This window comes from Capricornis sumatraensis, chromosome 4, assembly GCF_032405125.1.
Source record: "Capricornis sumatraensis isolate serow.1 chromosome 4, serow.2, whole genome shotgun sequence".
Classification (NCBI taxonomy): Eukaryota; Metazoa; Chordata; class Mammalia; order Artiodactyla; family Bovidae; genus Capricornis; species Capricornis sumatraensis.
Window position 1 is genome coordinate 122,040,857 of NC_091072.1, and position 20,805 is coordinate 122,061,661.

Consider the following 20,805-nt stretch of genomic DNA (forward strand, 5'->3'; position numbering starts at 1 on the left):
AGAAATCAATATAGTGAAATCAATATAGTGAAAATGAGTATACTACCCAAAGCAATCTACAGATTCAATGTAACCTCTATCAGGCTACCAATGGTGTTTTTCAGAACAAATAATTTCACAATTTGTGTGGAAATACAAAAAACCTCAAATAGCCAAAGCAATCTTGAGAAAGAACTTGCCTGACTTCAGGCTCTACTACAAAGCCACAGTCATCAAGACAGTATGGTACTGGCACAAAGACAGAAATATAGATCAATGGAACAAAATAGAAAGCCCAGAGATAAATCCATGCACCTATGGACACCTTATCTTTGACAAAGGAGGCAAGAATATACAATGGAGAAAAGACAATCTCTTTAACAAGTGGTGCTGGGAAAACTGGTCAATCACTTGTAAAAGAATGAAACTAGAACACTTTCTAATACCATACACAAAAATAAACTCAAAATGGATTAAAGATCTAAATGTAAGAGCAGAAACTGTAAAACTCCTAGAGGAGAACATAGGCAAAACACTCTCTGACATAAACCACAGCGAGATCCTCTATGACCCACCTCCCAGAGCAATGGAAATAAAAGCAAAAATAAACAAATGGGACCTAATTAAACATAAAAGCTTTTGCACAATGAAGGAAACTATAAGCAAGGTGAAAAGACAGCCTTCAGAATGGGAGAAAATAATAGCAAATGAAGCACCTGACAAAGAATTAATCTCAAAAATATACAAGTAGCTCCTGCAGGTCAGTTCCAGAAAAATAAATGACCCAATCAAAAAATGGGCCAAAGAACTAAACAGACATTTCTCCAAAGAAGACATACAGATGGCTAACAAACACATGAAAAGATACTCAACATTACTCATTGTCAGAGAAATGCAACGCAAAACCACAATGAGGTACCATCTCACACCAATCAGCATGGCTGCTATCAAAAAGTCTACAAACAATAAATGTTGGAGAAGTGTGGAGAAAAGGGAACCTGCTTACACTGTTGGTAGAAACGCAAACTACTACAGCTACTAGGGAGAACAATGTGGAGATTCCTTAAAAAACTGGAAATAGAACTGCCATACGACCCAGCAATCCCACAGTTGGGCATACACACCAGAATTGAAAGAGACACGTGTATCCCAGTGTTCATCACAGCACTGTTTAAAATAGCCAGGACACAGAAGCAACCTAGAGGTCCACTGGCAGACGAATGGATGAGAAAGCTGTGGTACATATACACAATGGAATATTACTCAGCCATTAAAAAGAATTTGAATCAGTTCTAATGAGGTGGGAGAAACTGGAGCCGATTATACAGAGTGAAGTAAGCCAGAAAGAAAAACACCGATACAGTATCATTTCAGTTCAGTCGCTCAGTTGTGTCCGACTCTGCGACCCCATGAATCACAGCATGGGGTCGCATGGCCTCCTTGTCCATCACCAACTCCCAGAGTTTTCTCAGACTCACATCCATTGAGTCAGTGATGCCATCCAGCCATCTCATCCTCTGTCATCCCCTTCTCCTCCTGCCCCCAATTCCTCCCAGCATCAAACTCTTCACATGAGGTGGCCAAAGTGTTGGAGCTTCAGCTTTAGCATCATTCCTTCCAAAGAAATCCCAGGGCTGATCTCCTTCAGAATGGACTGGTTGGATCTCCTTGTAGTCCAAGGGACTCTCAAGAGTCTTCTTCAACACCACACTTCAAAAACATCAATTCTTTGGTGCTCAGCCTTCTTCACAGTCCAACTCTCACATCCATACATGACCACAGGAAAAACCATAGCCTTGACTAGACGGACCTTAATCGGCAAAGTAATGTCTCTGCTTTTGAATATGCTATCTAGGTTGATCATAACTTTTCTTCCAAGGAGTAAGCGTCTTTTAATTTCATGGCTACAGTCACCATCTGCAGTGATTTTGGAGCCCCAAAAAATAAAGTCTGATACTCTTTCCACTGTTTCCCCATCTATTTCCCATGAAGTGATGGGACTGGATCCCATGATCTTCGTTTTTTGAATGTTGAGTTTTAAGCCAACTTTTTCACTCTCCTCTTTCACTTTCATCAAGAGGCTTTTTAGTTCCTCTTCACTTTCTGCCATAAGGGTGGTGTCATCTGCATATGTGAGGTTATTGATATTTCTCCCGGCAATCTTGATTCTAGCTTATGTTTGTTCCAGTCCAGCGTTTCTCATGATGTACTCTGCATACAGTATACTAATGCATATATATGGAATTTAGAAAGATGGCAACAATGACCCTATATGCAAGACAGCAAAAGAGATACAGATGTAAGGAACAGTCCTTTGGACTCTGTGGGAGAAGGTGAAGGTTGGTTGATTTGAGAGAATTACATTGAAACATGTATATTATCATATGTAAAACAGATCACCAGCCCAGGTTCAATGCATGAGACAGGGTGCTCAAGGCTGGTGCACTGGGATGACCCTAAGGGATGGGATGGGGAGGGAGGTGGGAGGGGGCTTCTGGATGGGGAACACATGTACACCCATGGCTGATTCATGTCAATGTATGGCAAAAACCACTACAATATTGTAAAATAATTAGCCTCCAATTAAAATAAATAATTTAGAATAAAATTTTTAAATGCAGTATTAGCTATAAGACTGGGGAAAAAAATCAATGGAAAAGAAATGAGTGCTCAGAAGAAAGTCCCTTGCATGTATAAAACAGAACTACAGATCAGTGGAGAGAGGATGGCTCCTGAGTAAGTGGTAGTGAAACAAAAGAGTTTTAAGTAAATTAAAGCCTTAAATCTGAGAGGCAAAATTATAAAACTTTTGGAAGATAAAATAGGAAAATAGTTTAAGGCTTCAAAATAAGCAGATGTCTCTCAAACAATACAAAACACACACAAACACAAAGGAAAAGACTGACAAATTGAATCACATTAAAATTAAGAACATCTATTTATGGAAAGACACTATAAATGAAAGATAATCATAAACAAAAAAGACTGCAAATCATATATTTGGAAGACATATCCAGAATATGCAAAAAATTTATACAAATAAAAAAGAAAAATTAACACATAGGAAAAGTGGGTAAAAGGTTTTTTATAAAATAGAAGCCATAAATATGGGAAAAAATGCACAACCTCTTAGAAATGAAGGAATGCAAATTAAAAACACACTGAGATAGCATTTCTTGGGCATTGAACTTGCAAAATAAGTTTTAATCTGATGTTATCAAGTGTTGGCTTGGCAAAGTTGTGAAATGACAACTTTTATTGCTGGTGGAAATTGGTACAACCACTGTGTGAAACAGTTTTGTGTCAGAGTGAAGTTGAACATGTGCAAAACCTTAAGCCCAGTGATTCTATACCTAGATCAGAACCCCAACATGTGCACTTGAGCATCAAGAGACACTACAAGAATATTAATGCAACATCAGGTGTGAGTCCCATCTAAAAACTGCATTGTGTCAATACACAGTTCAATTCAATCGCTCAGTCATGTCTGACTCTTCCTGACCCCATGGATCACAGCGCGCCAGGCCTGCCTGTCCACCACCAACTCCTGGAGTATACTCAGACTCATCTCCATTGAGTCACTGATGCCATCTAACCATCTCATCCTCTGTCGACCACTTCTCCTGCCTTCAATCTTTCCCAGTATCAGAGTCTTTGCAAATGAGTCAGCTCTTCACATCAGGTGGCTAAAGTATTGGAGTTTCAGCTTCAACATCAGTCCTTCCAATGAAGAATTAATGCTTTTGAACTGTGGTGTTGGAAAAGACTCTTGAGAGTCCCTTGGACTGCAAGAAGATCCAACCAGTCCATCCTAAAGGAGATCAGTCCTGGGTGTTCATTGGAAGGACTGATGTTTAAGCTGAAATTCCAGTACTTTGGCCACCTGATGTGAAGAGCTGACTCATTTGCAAAGACCCTGATGCTGGGAAAGAGTGAGGGCAGGAGGAGAAGGCGATGACAGAGGATGAGATAGTTGGATGGCATCACTGACTCAATGGACATGAGTTTGAGTAAATTCTGGGACTCTGGGAGGCCTGGCGTGCTGTGGTTCATGGGGTCACAAAGAGTCAGACATGACTCAGCAACTAAACTGAGCTGAACCTACCTATTAAATGTGTATCTCTCTGCTTAGGAGTTTGTTTATTGTCTATCTCCAACACCCACCTCAGCCCCACACATCAGCCGTATAAGCTTCCTTCATAGCTCACTTGGTAAAGGATCCACCTGCAATGCAGGAGACCCCAGTTCACTTCCTGGGTTGGGAAGATCCACTGGAGAAGGGACAGGCTACCCACACCAGTATTCTTGGGCTTCCCTTATGGCTCAGCTGGTAAACCATCCACCTGCAATGTGAGAGCCCTGGGTTTGATTCCTGGGTTGGGAAGATCCCTTGGAGAAGGGAAAGGCTTCAGAATACTCCAGTATTCTGGCCTGGAGAATTCCATGGATTTTATAGTCCATGGGGTCACAAAGGGTCAGACACGACTGAGCGACCTTCACTTTCTCTTTCACTTGGGTTTCCCTGGTGGCTTAGATGGGTAAAGCGTCTGCCTGCAATGCAAGATGCCCGGGTTCAATCCCTGGGTCGGGAAGATCCCCTGGAGAAGGAAATGGCAACCCACTCCAGTATTTTTGCCTGGAAAATCCCATGGTCAGAGAAGCCTGATAAGTTATAGTCCAAGGGGTCGCAAAGAGTCTGACAAAAAGTGACTTCACTTTTGTATGTTGTACATATATGTATTCAGTTCAGTTCAGTTGCTCAGTCGTGTCCGAGTCTTTGTGACCTCATGAATTGCAGCACGGCAGGCCTCCCTGTCCATCACCAACTCCCGGAGTTCACTCAGATTCACGTCCGTCGAGTCAGTGATGCCATCCTGCCATCTCATCCTCTGTCATCCCCTTCTCCTCCTGCCCCCAATCCCTCCCAGCATCAAAGTCTTTTCCAATGAGTCAACTCTTCTCATGAGGTGACCAAAGTACTGGAGTTTCAGCTTTAGCATCATTCCTTCCAAAGAAATCCCAGGGCTGATCTCCTTCAGAATGGACTGGTTGGATCTCCTTGCAGTCCACGGGACTCTCAAGAGTCTTCTCTATGGATGAGTGTAATTACATACTATGGTAAGTGCCAGAAAGAAAATATGTATCTTCTTCTGTGATATAAAGCATACATTAGGGCTTCCTTAGTGGCTCAGACAGTAAAGTATATTTTATTTAAAAAAAAATTATTGGAATATGGTTGACTTACAATGTTGTGTTAGTTTCAGGTGTACATCAAAGTGAATCAGTTACACATACACATGTGTGTATGCTCAGTCATGTTGGACTCTGAGACCTCATGGACTATAGCCCCCCAGGCTCCTCTGTCCATGGAATTCTCCAGGCAAGAATACTGAAACATGATGCCATTTCCTACTCCAGGGGCTCTTCCCAACCCAGGGACTGAATCTGCATCTCTTGCATCTCCTGCATTGGCAGGTGGATTCTTTACCACTGTACCATCGGGGAAGCCCTATACATATACATATACGTACCATTTTTTCAAAGATTCTATATTCCCCATATAGGCCATTACAGAGTAGTGAGTAGAGTTCCCTGTGCTATACAGGAAGCCTACATAGTAGTGTGTGTATACCAATCACAATCTTCCCAACGTGTACCTTCCCCTTTCTTGCCTTCTAGTAACCATGTTTGTTTTCTATAAGCATGAGAGCACTTTAGATGGCATGGCTGGAGAAGGCTTTTTGAAGAAGTGACATTTCATCTGAGACTTGAACACTGAGGAAAGACTAAACACATGGAAGCAGAAAGAAAACTTAAAAACTGTCAAACAACCAAAGTAGATGCTCTTAGACAATAAAGACCTAGCATTGAGGAAGGAACCCAGATGGAGTCAGAGGGATAATGTTTTGAAACAAGATGGGAGAGGTAGGCAAAGTCCAGGTCATGTGGCCTTGGAGTTCTGGATGAGAAATTTGAATTTTATTTGAAATTCAGTGAAAGTCCACTGCAAATTTTTATTGACAAGAATGACATTACATTTACATGTTGAAAAGATTATCCTGGTGTAGTGTGATAAATGCAATAGAGGAAATAGGGATTGAAAGCAGAAAGGCAATTTAAAAGACTGTTGCACTAATCCAAGTGAGAGACTTTGGTGTAGCTGAAAGAGGGTGGCAGCAATACAGATGGAAGGAAATGAACAGATTAGAGAGATATTTAGAAGTTAAAACTGATTGGATTTGGTGATTGATTTGATATGGAAAAGGAAAGGAAAAAGCAAATCTTCAGTTTCCTGAAAGAGGAAATTGGGTGCCTGGTAATGCCATTCACTGGGATTTCCAAATGGATGTGTTAAATATCCATGCAGATAGTCAGATATGTGGATGATACCATCCTTATGGCCAAAAGCGAAGAAAAACTAAAGAGCCTCTTGATGAAAGTTAAAGAGGAGAGTGAAAAATGGGGTCACAAAGAGTCGGACACAACTGGGTGACTGAACTGAACTGAATCTCCCTACATGTGTGCTTCCCTGGTGGCTCAGTGGTAAAGAATCCACCTGCAATGCAGGCAACTTAAGTTTGATCCCTGGGTCGGGAAGATCCCCTGGAAAAGGGCATGGCAACTTAGTCCAATATTTTTGCCTAAAGAATCTCATGGACAGAGTAGCCTGGCAGACTATGCCCAATGGGGTTGCAAAGGGTTGAACACGACTAAAGTGACTGAGCATGGCATAGCACTTGTGTACACCTCAAAGGAGGAGAAAGCCCTGGTTGTAATCTCGGAGAGACTGGTTTTATCTTCTCCACAGGGATCATTTAGATAATTTAGCTTCCCAAGGATATAAATCCAAGACTCTTCCCCTTCTATTCCTAAGGAAAATCAGTTTACATCAAGAACAAAAATGGTTGTCTTCCCACGTAAACTCCCAGATCCCTATTTGTGTCCCTCAACTACAGTTTGATCCCTCTGTGCATGTAGGCTTGGCTGCCTGGCTGCAGTGTTATTCTGGCACTGTGGGTAAATCGTGTTTTGATTTCTGATCCAAAGATCTCGTGTTTCTACTAGTTTCCCTTTCCCTCCCTCGCTTTCCTCCCAGTCTCTCTCCCTCTCTTTCTCTCTCTCCCTCCCCATGTTAAGTAGGGGACTATCTCAGACCCCTCACAGTTTCTGACTTGACATCTTCCTTTAAGAAATTAGTGAATTAATTTCTTTAATAGTGATTCAACCAACATTGAATTTCTAATTTGTATACAACACCACTGATGTATTTTCCTGTCTACAATGGAGGAAATCTGACAATGAGGAAACACCGAGAAAATCTACTTCTAACCTATCTATTGGTTTGTGTGCTTCAGAAGCATCAGTGCTATATAAGATGAAGTCTGAGGAATTGTTCCAGATGAAGGGAGACAGAAGGGACACAGGGACAGGAACTAAATGAATTGTGTGGAGGGGAAAGGATTGTTATAGAGGTTATTGGAACAACTGTGAAGATTTGCGTGTGGACTGCGTATTTGATGTTAAATTTCCTGCATTTAGCAATTACACTGTGATTTTGTAAGATAATATCTTTTTTCCCTGGTGGCTAAGACAGTAAAGAATCTGCCTGCAATATAGGAGACCCAGGTTTGATTACTGGGTCAGGAGTATCCCCTGGAGATGGAAATGACTACCCTCCAGTATTCTTACTTGGAGAATTCCATGGACAGAAGAGACTGGTGGGCTAGAGTCTATGTGGTTGCCAAGACTCAAACATGACTGAGCGACTAACACTTTTCTTAAAGAATAGATGTTAATTTAATTAGATGTGAGAGGTGATGATTCCTGTGCTGTGTTGTGCTTAGTCGCTCAGTCGTGTCTGACTCTTTGGGACCCCATCATGGACTGTAGCCTGCCAGGCTCCTCTGTCTATGCAGATTCTCCAGGCAAAAGTAATGGAGTGGGTTGCCATGCCCTCCTTCAGGGGATCTTCCCAAACCATGAACTGAACCCAGATCTCCTGCATTGAAGGCAGTTTCTTTACCAACTGAGCCACTAGGGAAGCCCAAGAATACTGGAGTGAGTAGCCTTTCCCTTCTCCAGGGATTGATCCTAAATACCAGCATAACCTAGGAATCAAATTGGTATCTCCTGCATTGCATACAGATTCTTTATCAGCTGATGAAATGATGTCTGTAATTCAGTTTGAAATGGAGAGATAAAAGCAAATGGCATAATATTTACTGATAATTGGTGATATAGGTGAAGGGGTTTCCAGAGTTCATTGTACTATTCTTGCAACTTCTCTCTAACGCATTTTTTTTTTCCAAAATAAAAAGCTTTATAGAACAAACAAAAGTATTCCCATCAGGAAAAAGTATGAGGCATGGCAGGCACTGAACTAACTATAGCTCTAGAGATAGAGTATAAGACCCTCTAGTACTAACACCAAAAAAAATGTCATTTTCATCATAGGGGATTGAAATGCAAATGTAGGAAGTCAAGAGAGATAGAGTAATGGATGCAATATGTTCCTGATACTCTATTGAAGGAGATAAGCAAGTAAATTTATACCATGTGATGAAACAAAAATATATATATTATTTTAGAGCATGGGGTCCCTGAATTGGTTTCAGTCCATGGCCTTTTAGGAACCAGGCTGCACAGCAGGAGGTGAGCGTGGGCAAAACCAAATCCACCTTCTCCACCCTGGCCTGTGGAAAAATTGTCTTCCATGAATCTGGTCCCTGGTGCCAAAAAGGTTGGAAACTGCTGTTTTAGAGGATGATTTTGACTGTTTTCTTCACTTAGCTTGTGTGACATCACTCTCCTATCTTGTGTGACATTCCCCTCCTTTCTCACTGACTGCTTCTTCTCAGTATTCTTTGATAATTTCTCTACATCTCAAACTTGTAAATTCTTGTGTGCCACAAAATCCATGCTTTGGAACTTTTCCTGTCTCTACCTTCTCTTGCCCCTTAGAGAGACTTTAGTTATATAGCTTTCAGTTCAGTTTAGTTCAGTCGCTTAGTCATGTCCGACTCTTTACAACCCCATGGACTGCAGCACATCAGGTTTCCCTGTCCATCACCAACTCCCAGAGTTTACTCAAACTTATGTCCATTGAGTCAGTGATACCATACAACCATTTCATTTCCTGTCATCCCCTTCTCCTCCCGCCTGCAATCTCTCCCAGCATCAGGCTCTTTTCAAATGAGTCAGTTCTTCGCATCAGATGACCAAAGTATTGGCGTTTCAGCTTCAACATCAGTCCTTCCAATGGATACCCAGTTACTGATCTCCTTTAGGATGGTCTAGTTGGATCTCCTTCCAGTCCAATGGACTCTCAAGAGTCTTTTCTAACACCACAGTCCAAAAGCATCAATTCTTTGGCACTCAGCTTTCTTTATAGTCCAGCCCTTACATTCATACATAACTACTGGAAAAACCACAGCCTTGACTAGACGGACCTTTGTTGGCAAAGTCATGTCTCTGCTTTTTAATATGCTGTCATAACTTTAGAGGTCAACTAAGGAAGCTAATCCCCCAGTTTATATCTCCATGCCTGGGCCTCTCCTCTGAACTCCTGCTGATTCAACATATCTACTTGGATGTCAGACACCCATCAAAAAGGTGTTTGAAGGATTTTCAGTTCTATGGGAAAATTGCCCTGGTCAGCAACACAGAAAGAGGAAGTTGAAGAGCTGGCTCTGGTACATGAGATAAGAGAATGAAAAACAAATTAAGAGCTTGAGACTTGAGACTACCAGAGCACCAGTAAGTCAAAGACACATTGGAAGCTGACCAAAGAGGTGTATGAAGTCCACAAAACAGAATTCTCAGGCATGTACTGGTTCCTGTAGAAATGGGCTTCCTCTTGAAGATAATATCACGAGAAATAGTGAACAGTCAACAAAGGCTGAAAAGCACATTGGTCTAATTAGTGCCACCATGGACGAAGATCCAGGGGAGATGTTTGAGCAGTAGTCAAAGGATAAGATAAGTAAAGAATAAGATAGGTCAACTTGGCTCACTGGAGACTTGGGCTCAAGGACTTCATGGGGACTGAATATCTGTGAACCTTTATCTGACTGGTATGGTGACTGGGGTTTATGTTTATAAATTTGATGTTTCATTCACCAACATTGATTCATTTTTTACTTCGATAAAAGCAAAGTGTCACCAAACCAGGTTCATTTGACTGGCTTGCAGCAAACTGAATACTGAGATGCTGAGGTTTATAGCAGAGAAAAGGTTTATTTATAAGGCAGCAGAACAAGTCTCAGATCCACCTCCATTGAGAAAGGGAGTTAGGGTGGTGAGGCTTGGGAGAAGATGGTTGGAGGAAAGAAAAGTGAGGTAATTGGTGGTCTGCACTAATGTAGTTGAGCTCATGGCTCATCTTAGGATGTATATTCAGAAAATGTTGGCATTAACATGTTCTCAGGGTGGAATTTCTGACCTTCTGACGTCAAATATCACCCATTAGACACTCATGCAGGCCCAGTTGAATGGTCATGGTCTCAATCAGCTTGAATTAGCAAGAATTAGCTCCAAGTTCCTGAAAAACAACTAGGCAATTGTTACCTAAGTTGACATCGTGACCCATAAGTCAAGGTGGTATCTGTAGGGGGTGGTTGAAAGAGTCTTATGATAATATTGTCTAAGGTAAGTGAAGCTTGAGGGGACTGCAGTTTGCAAGAACAATGAAAGCAACCTTGATCAGTGAAGGCAGGTTACAACTTACTATTTATTAGACAAGTAAGTTATAGTTTACTGGATCTACTATTCAGTTTCAAAAGTAGTTTTTTGTTTTGTTTTGGTTTGGTTTCTGAAAGGAAATAGAATTTACTCTTTGGGTTGTTGGTGTGCCTTGCTGAGGGGATGGAGTGCCTATGGTTTCTTACTGCTTGGTTTGCTTTCTCTGACCACAGTTGAAAACACAGTATCAAGAAGGAGAGCAATGTGAATCCACAATTAATACACTGTGTGATAGTGCTTCAACATGCCAAAGACGTCAGGTCAGCATATTAGCAATAATTATTATGAAATAGTTGTATTTCCATACTTTTAAATTCAAGTGTGCACTATATACTCTAATTCTCACAACCACTCTGTGAACTAGTGTCAGCTCTCCCGTTTTACAGTGAAGAAACTGAGGCTCAAGCAGGTTACTATGACTTACTGAAAGTCATTCAGTTGTGACCTAAGTCTAGAGAAAATATATGTCCTGGTGTGTCCAAGAGAGTCTCAGTTTATTTCTATAGTTCCAGTATAATTATTAGTAACATCTCTTTCACTCTCCAAAGTCTCCTCATTTAACAATAAATAATATAGTCATCCTACTAAAGCTGACTGCTTTCATTCACTCATTTCCAGTCTTTCATTATGGTTTTGTCCCCTCCACTTATAGTAGATTGGGGTGGTTATAACAGCCTAAAAGAGCTGGCTTTGGACCATGAAAATCACTTCTATGAGAAAGAGCATTTCAAAATGCAAACAAATAAGTCAACAAGTAACTTTAAAACTGAAAATTATCAGGTCAGTTCAGTTCAGTCGCTCAGTCGTGTCTGACTCTTTGTGACCCCATGAATCGCAGCACGCCAGGCCTCCCTGTCCATCACCAGCTCCCAGAGTTCACTCAGACTCACATCCATCGAGTCAGTGATGCCATCCAGCCATCTCATCCTCGGTCGTCCCCTTCTCCTCCTGCCCCCAATCCCTCCCAGCATCAGAGTCTTTTCCAATGAGTCAACTCTTCACATGAGGTGGCCAAAGTACTGGAGTTTCAGCTTTAGCATCATTCCTTCCAAAGAAATCCCAGGGCTGATCTCCTTCAGAATGGACTGGTTGGATCTCCTTGCAGTCCAAGGGACTCTCAAGGGTCTGCTCCAACACCACAGTTCAAAAGCTTCAATTCTTCGGCACTCAGCCTTCTTCACAGTCCAACTCTCACATCCATACATGACCACTGGAAAAACCATAGCCTTGACTAGACAGACCTTTGTTGGCAAAGTAATGTCTCTGCTTTTGAATATGCTATCTAGGTTGGTCATAACTTTTCTTCCAAGGAGTAAGCGTCTTTTAATTTCATGGCTACAGTCACCATCTGCAGTGATTTTAGAGCCCCCCAAAATAAAGTCTGACACTGTTTCCACTGTTTCTCCATCTATTTCCCATAAAGTGATGGGACCGGATGCCAAGATCTTTGTTTTCTGAATGTTGAGCTTTAAGCCAACTTTTTCACTCTCCTTTCACTTTCATCAAGAAGCTTTTTAGTTCCTCTTCACTTTCTGCCATAAGGGTGGTGTCATCTGCATATCTGAGGTTATCAACATTTCTCCCGGCAATCTTGATTCCAGCTTGTGTTTCTTCCAGTCCAGCGTTTCTCATGATGTACTCTGCATATAAGTTAAATAGGCAGGGTGACAATATACAGCCTTGATGCACTCCTTTTCCTATTTGGAACCAGTCTATTGTTCCATGTCCAGTTATAGCAAATAAATATTCAGGGTTTGAATCACAGTTCTATTACTTCCCAGGCATGTGGCTTTGGGGAAATTAATGTGGAAAAAAAAATCAGCCAGAGCAGCATAAGCTTTGCATTTAGTTTTATCAAGAAAATGTTAGGCTTGAGAAGACTCCTGAAGGAGCTAAGGAATGGTTTATCTTGGGAAAAGAAGGAGCAAAAATTTTAAAGAAGTTTAGCTAGTGTGTGTGTGGGGGGATTGTCAACAAAAATTCAGCTAGTTTGGGGAATAGTTGGTCAGAAAAACTTCTTGAAAGGGAAAGAAATTGTTGCAGATTAGCAGCCAATATTTGGGTGACTTAGAGCCATCAAAATGAGTGGGAGGAACAGTTAGAGGCTAAGCTTCTATGCAAAATAAAAATGGGAGGAACAACTTCAGGCAGAGACAACACAGTGGCCACGAGGAAGATTCTTGGGACTTTAGGGTCTCTTACGTTAGTTAACCTCTTCAAGGCCTATTTTACAGATTTATAGGGTGGTTCTGAGGGCAGTACATTAGTGTTCAGTAAATGGCAGTTGTCATTTCTTTGAACCTCCTCCTCCACTCCACCACCAACCCCCACACCTTGTTCCTGGCGTAGCAGGTAAGGGTATGGATTCTGAAGCCACACTGCCTGGGTTAGAACCCTGGCTCTACCAGTACTTAGCTTGGTGATTATTAGCAGAAGGGATCCCAAGCTATAAAGAGAGCAAATAGGCAGGTTATTTGGGGTCTTAGAATAGCAGTTTGAAGATCTCAGATTCCAAAGGAACCTAGAATAATTTCTTCCACTTGAAGAAAGTGGGTGAGCATTTTATGCTAAAAAAAGAGGGAAGTTCATGCAGGCTTACATTTGTTTACCTAGAGTTTGGATTAGAGAGTAAAATTGTTTTACATATACAATTGGGTTATGGAACACATCTCATCCTTAGTCCAGACAAAGTACAGTTCTCAGCATTCTTCTTTCCTTTTGACAACTCAGCAACTATTCAGTAGTTTAATTTAGAGTGTTCAGCAAAAGTCCAGCCTAGGTGTTAACATGGAAGTCCTCATGAAACAGGAATCCGAGTTCTTGTTCGCAGAACCAAAGAATGAACTTCAGAAACATGCAAACGCTCACGGTTTATTTTGAAGAGAAAAAAAATATAATACTCTCAGCATAGACACTGAGAGAGGGTGAAGTGCCCGAAAAAGTGGGAATTACAGCAGTTTATAGGCTTGCTAGTATTGAGCTGTACATTTTGTTGGCCCCTTAATATATGTCATTTTTAACCAATTAGTTTAAAGGTTACAATGTTTAACTTGACATCTTTATGGCTTCTTTTGATCCTCAGTTTTTAAATCTCCTCAGACATTGAGTTGCCATCTTGTGACCCTTTCTCATGACCCCAGGCCATTGTTTAAGGACCAAATGTATGGGCTAAGAGTTAATGGTCCACCTGGTATTTTTCTTCTTGATAAGCTGGACAGCAGTTAATAGATGTCCTGTCTTGTGTCTGGATGTTTTATGACCTACCAGACCAGGGAGACATTCTTCTGAAAGCCAGGAAACTGGACCAGAATATAGCTTTAGATTAATGGAGTGAGATGTTTATTGAAAAAAAAAATTGAGGTCTCAGTGTCCTAGGCTGACTGCCTAGCAATTTCTACCTCACTCAGGTCCCATGTCTGTTATTCCTAACATAGTTTTTTAACAGTGACCTTAAGCAGGCTTTTTAGCTTGTCTGTACCTCAGTTTCCTCATCTGCAAATAAAACCAATTATAGTTCATATTGCCCAAATTGTTGAGAAGAGTAAATATGTTGTTAAATAGAAAGCAGATATAATAGCATCTGACACATACTAAGTGCTTAATAAATAGTATTGTTATTTTCTTTCTTCACTTACCTCTACCTTCTGAAGGAGGATAGAATGGAAATGAGGGTGAAGATATATTTGCCAAAGAGGTTTACAGCAGTACCATCCCCAGAATTTTTATGTAGTTGGGCTTGGGGTTGACAATTTGTTTGGAAGGGGGACAGTGACAAGAGGGGGATTCAACTGGCATTAGTGCCTTCATAAATTTAATGAACTATCCCATATACATTCTTTGATGTGGGCAAAAAAGCACTTTTTTCTCAAAGAATTCAAATTTCCATCATGCTGCACTGTTCACCATTCATCTCAAGCCACCAAACTCCCATTTCTAAACATCAACATTCTTGATCTGATAGGGAAGGCAACAGGAGTTTCTCAACACTATGTTGTATTTGCACAATAAATTCACCATTTTCTACTTGGATTTCATATTATAGGTCAATAAATATAACAGCATACTAAAGAAACTTTTATTTACACTTTGCGTAAGTTTGAGGAAATTGTTTATGACAGAGGATGAAAACTCCAAGAGGCATCTGGCTGAGGGCTGGAGAGTGTACACAGAGATTACAGAAGCTAGGAACCTCCCAAACTGGATTTGGACCTTGCCCACCCAGCAGATTGGAGTGGTAATTCATGGTAGTTTGAAGGTGCTTTATTTGTTGCAAATTAGGCAGAGATTTTACTATGTTTTCCTTTTTTTGGGAAATATCTTCCTTTTTTGGCTTTTGGAAAAAAAGGTAGATTTCTTCAGATGTCAAAAGTTTTAATGACTATTCCAACAGCTTTTCTTTAGCCCTAAGACTAAAAGAATAGTGATTAACTTACATGTACTCTTTGGTAGTTTCATTCCCTGCATTCACAAAATTTCCATTAGATTCTTCCTGTAATTGTTCAGATTCTGTCTAAATCCAAAGGCTATAGTAATGCTGACAGTTTCTATCATAAGTATCAAGGTTCTACACATTTTTCTCTCTCTTTACAATAGTAATTTCCCAGATAGCTCTGTTGGTAAAGCATCCGCCTGCAATGCAGGAGACCCCGGTTCGATTTCTGGGGTGGGAAAATCCCCTGGAGAAGGGATAGGTTACCCACTCCAATATTCTTGGGCTTTCTTTGTGGCTCAGCTGGTAAAGAATCTGCCTGTGATGTGGGAGACCTGGGTTCAACCCAAGAATCCACCTGCAATGCGGGAGACCTGGGTTTGATCACTGGTTTGGAAAGATCCCCTGGAGAAGGGAAAGGATACCCACTCCAGTATTCTGGCCTAGAGAGTTCCATGGACTATTCCCATGAGGTCACAAAGAGTTGGACATGACTGAGCGACTTTCACTTTCACAACAGTAACAGTGCTTTGTAGAGATATGTGTTGCTATTAATCAATGCCCAGAGAGGCTGACCTTTTTTTCCTATGTTATCAACAAGGAAATCAGCCCCTTCTGAAATCAACAGAACCAGCACAGGCACATTTCTAAAAGTTGAAAAGTAACCTAACAAGAAAGATACTTCATGTTTTATTCCATGAAACAAATATTTATATAAATGCAACATTTCTATGAAGTAGAATTTTTCCTAAATTTAAGATTTATACATTTTGGTATCAGTCTAGAGGGCCCTTATCTATCTCAAGATAATACAAATATTCAACTAGCTTTTTTGGTATTTATTGTTTTACTACAAGTGTTTTAATATTTCATTTTGTTCTTTTCTACTTTTGTATTTTAAATTGAAAATTTTACTTTTATAAGAAAAAATAATTAAAAACAAATAAGAAAAACACAAATACATATAGGATGTACACAGTGTCAAATAAATAATCAAGTAGACTATAAGGGCAGAAAGAATTAGGGGGAAAAGGATGAAAACTACAAGGGGTAAGAAGATTTGGTGAAGAAGGAGGGACTAAAATGGGCCTTAAAGAATGGAAATGAAGTAGGTTAAGAGGAGAGCTGATGCTTTTGAACTGTGGTGTTGGAGAAGACTCTTGAGAGTCCCTTGGACTGGAAGGAGATCCAACCAGTCCATTCTGAAGGAGATCAGTCCTGGGATTTCTTTGGAAGGAATGATGCTAAAGCTGAAGCTCCAGTACTTTGGCCACCTCATGTGAAGAGTTGACTCACTGGAAAAGACTCTCTGCTGGGAGGGATTGGGGGCAGGAGGAGAAGGGGACGACAGAGGATGAGATGGCTGGATGGCATCACTGACTCGATGGACGTGAATCTGAGTGAACTCCGGGAGTTGGTGATGGACAGGGAGGCCTGGCATGCTGCAATTCATGGGGTCGCAAAGAGTCGGACACAACGGATCAACTGAACTGAACTGAAGAGGAGAGCAGAAGGATCAGGGGAAGGGGAAATACAACAAAGAACTGAGAAGATTATCTTAAGAGGGAAATAAGTCATTTTGTCTCATGTATAATGTTTAGGCAAAGGAGAAAACTTTAGGGTCCACATTAGAACTTGGAATTAGGATTTAAGGGGTTTTACACTTTATTCTGCAAAACTCAGAGACAAATTGAAGAACTGACTAGAGTTTCAACTTACATTGCAAAGGAGACGTAATCAAGAACATAAGCATTTGTGTAAAAAATCACAAGGTCAGGTGATAATTCAGATTGTTATATGGTAGTGAGCAGTTCCAGAGAAGGCAATGGCACCCCACTCCAGTACTCTTGCCTGGAAAATCCCATGGACGGAGGACCCTGGTGGGCTGCGGTCCGTGGGGTTGCTGAGGGTCGGACACGGCTGAGTGACTTCACTTTCATTTTCACTTTCATGCACTGGAGAAGGAAATGGCAACCCACTCCAGTATTCTTGCCTGGAGAACCCCAGGGACGGGGGAGCCTGGTGGGCTGCCGTCTATGGGGTCGCACAGAGTCGGACACGACTGAAGTGACTTAGCAGTAGCAGTAGCAGCAGCAGTGAGCAGTTCTGATTGGGTAAATTTTGGTTCCATTTTGATAAAAAGAGAAAAAAAGATGTTTCTGTCTTTTGAAGAAAAACAACTTCATGGCTTATCTTGGAATTCAAGGCTTTAAGAATATTCCTGTTTTTCATGACTTATCTTAGCATGCAAGTCTTTTAGGAATGTCAGCCTTTTCCAGGCTGTGGTACAGGATGTGCTTCATTAGCTATTATGATAGGCAAGGTTAGACAAGATATCAGTTTTCTTTCTCATATTGTAGAGATTAGAGTTTAGACAGATTTCCCTGGCTGTCCCATGGTTAATATTCTGCTCTTCCATTGCAGGGGGCATGGGTTCAATCCTTAGTCAGGGGACTCAGATCCCACATGCTGAGCAGGGAAGAAAAAAAAAAAAAAAAAATATATATATATATATATGGTGTGTGTAGAGCCTCAAAGTTCCATAGATTTTAGCTGGACTACCAGGTTGAGTAGTGCTGATTGTGCAGTTTGTGTATTGTACAACTCTAGGAGGTTGTATGTGCATGTCCCTCTGGAATTATACAATTCAGTCTTCTCAATCATACTTGGAAACCTGGAGGCCAGGCAAGTAACACAAGTCAGTGAAGTATCTGAAGATTCCAACTAATTAAAAAAACAACATTCCTGACTTCCCTGGTGGTCCAGTGTTAAGAATCTGCTTACCAGTGCAGGGGACACAGGTTCAATCCCTGGTCTCGGAAGATTCCACGTGATGTAGGCAACTAAGCCTGTGGGTCATAACTACTGAGCCCAGGCTCTAGGGTCCATGGGCTGCAACTACTGAGGCTGCATGCCACAACTACTGAACCCTGAATGCCTAGAGCCCAGGTTCCACAACAGGAGAAGCCACGGCAATGAGAAGCCTGTACACTGCAACTAGAGAGTCCCCACTTGCACAACCAGTCCATGTGCAGTAACAAAGACACAGCAGGGCCATAAATAAATACAATTTAAAACAAAACAAGACAAAAACACAATGTTCTGAATGCTGGAGAGTTTTAATACAACAAATTTGCAGATTATATCCAACCTTGAGGCTCCAGTTTGAGGCCTCTGCTATAGAATGTAGAGTCAGTCAATATTTTTGAGCAGGGTAATGATACATTAAAGAAGTTTATAAGGCAGATTATAGAGCAAAGAAATTAGAAAGAAGGAAACCAGTCAAAAACCACCTTCAGTGATCTAGAGTTGAGGAAACAAGAGCCTGGGAATAGGTACAGAAAGAATAGAATTCAGATTTTATTCAGAATCAAGTCAAGTAAGGTAATTCCCCATAAGAAAAAAAGAGAAGGAGTTCAGGGTAATGCAAGGTTTTGAACTTGAGTCCTTAGAAATACACTTGGAGGAAAAATATTTAACTTTGAAACAAATTCAGATATTTTCTAGAAAGGTATTTTAGATTTTACAAACAAAAAAAATTGAGTTTTGAAAGATTATATAATGTTATGGTACTGCTTATAATTAAAAATGTGGTGACTTTCCCAGTGGTTCAGTGGTTAAGAATCTGCCTGCCAGTGCAGGGGACATGGGTTTGATCTCTGGTCCAGGAAGATTGCACATACACAGGCAACTCAGCCCATGTGCCACAACTGCTGAAGTCCCTTCACCCTAGAGCCCATACTCTACAACAGTAGAAGCCACCACAACAAGAAGTCTGCACTCCACAACTAGAGAATAGCCCCCAAGTGCAGCAACAAAGAGCCAAAAATAAATAAAAAATGAGATGTAAAAATTGTATTTTAAAAAAATGAGGAAGGAATTCCATGCTGGTCCAGTGGTTAGGACTTTATGCTGTCATTGCCAAGGACCACTGTTCAATCCCTGGTCAGGGAACTAAAATTCCACAAATCAAGCAACTCAGCCAAAAAAATTTAACAAAACCAAAAGACTAAAAAAAAACCAAACCACCTAGATTTCAAATAAAGGTCTTCCATTTCCAAGACCTATAACTGTTTCTACAGATTAAGAATGGGAAACCAAGAAAACCATGCCTTGGTCACTGGGTTAGACCTTTCTATGAGATGACAGTGGAGCCTGTTAATCTTGCCACCTTTGCCCAGCCTTATTATCTGGTCAAGCTCCAGGCTCTCACCATGGTCCAGCCTGCTCCAACCTAGTGAAATCCAAAATACAATAAAGGAAAATAGAAAGTGGTTAAAAACTCTTTCATTAAGGAAAAATCCCACTTTCTTTTTTAAAGGTATATTTGGCATTTAAAAATTGGCACAGTGGCTTGTACTAAAATGAATACAAGATAAAGGTCTGAGATAAATAATGGAAATGGCTGAAAAGCTTACAAGTTTATTACTGCAATAAGTCACATCTCAGTTCAGTTCAGTCACTCAGTCTTGTCCAACTCTTTGTGACCCCACAGACTGCAGCACACCAGGCTTTCCTGTCCATCACTGATTCCCGGAGCTTACTCAAACTCATGTCCATAGAGTCAATGATGCCATCCAACCATTTCATCCTCTGTTGTCCCCTTCTCCTCTGGCCTTCAATCTTTTCCAGCATCATGACCTTTTCCAACAAGTCAGTTCTTCTTATCAGGTGACCAAAGTAATGGAGTTTCAGCTTCAGCATCAGTCCTTCCAATGAATATTCAGGACTGATTTCCTTTAGGATGTGTTGGTTGGATCTCCTTGCAGTCCAAGGGACTCTCGAGAATCTTCTCCAACACCACAGTTCAAAAGCATCATTTCTTCGGTCCTCAGCTTTCTTTATAGTCCAACTCTTACATCCATATGTGACTAACGGAAAAACCATAGCTTTGACTAGGTGGACCTTTGTCGGCAAAGTAATGTCTCTGCTTTTTAATATGCTGCCTAGGTTGATCATAGTTTTTCTTCCAAGGAGCAAGTGTCCTTTAATTTCACGGTTACAGTCACCAACCCAAAATCTGCTGTGATTTTGGAGCCCTCCAAAATAAAGTCTCTCACCATTTAATTTTTATTCTTGAATCTTATACTTATCACAAATGGTTAAAAGGTGAGCACAACTCTCTTGGATAATCTGAAGCAGAACATCAAGAATCAGCTTCAGTTCCACCTGGTTACATATTCAAAATTAGTTTTCCCTTCATACTGTTTTAGTATGATCCCATTTGGCAGTTACACACACTTGGTGGAAGAATTTCTCCTTGTTCTATGATCAAGGGTATTCATTTGTCTTAACTGGTATTCTACTGTGCATTATGAAAACATGATTTTTTCTTTGAGCGCAATTTTGATACATTCTCAGATTGTACTTCATACATCGTGGGTTTTTAGTATATCTATTATCTGCCTGGATAATTCCCATGTATGCTGTCTGGGTATTTGTTCGTGCTTTTACGCTAACACCCTTACCGCTTTGTTCAATAAAGCCTTATTGCTGGATAATTTGAATATCCTAGCAAATAGCTCACCTGTCACTCTACTAATCACTTTAAAAGCAACACTGCATTCTCTAAAGTTTATAATAATGTCACATAATGCATCTTCATCAAATGAATGATTAAGTGAAATGAATATCAGCTAAGAAAAGAAGTCTTATGG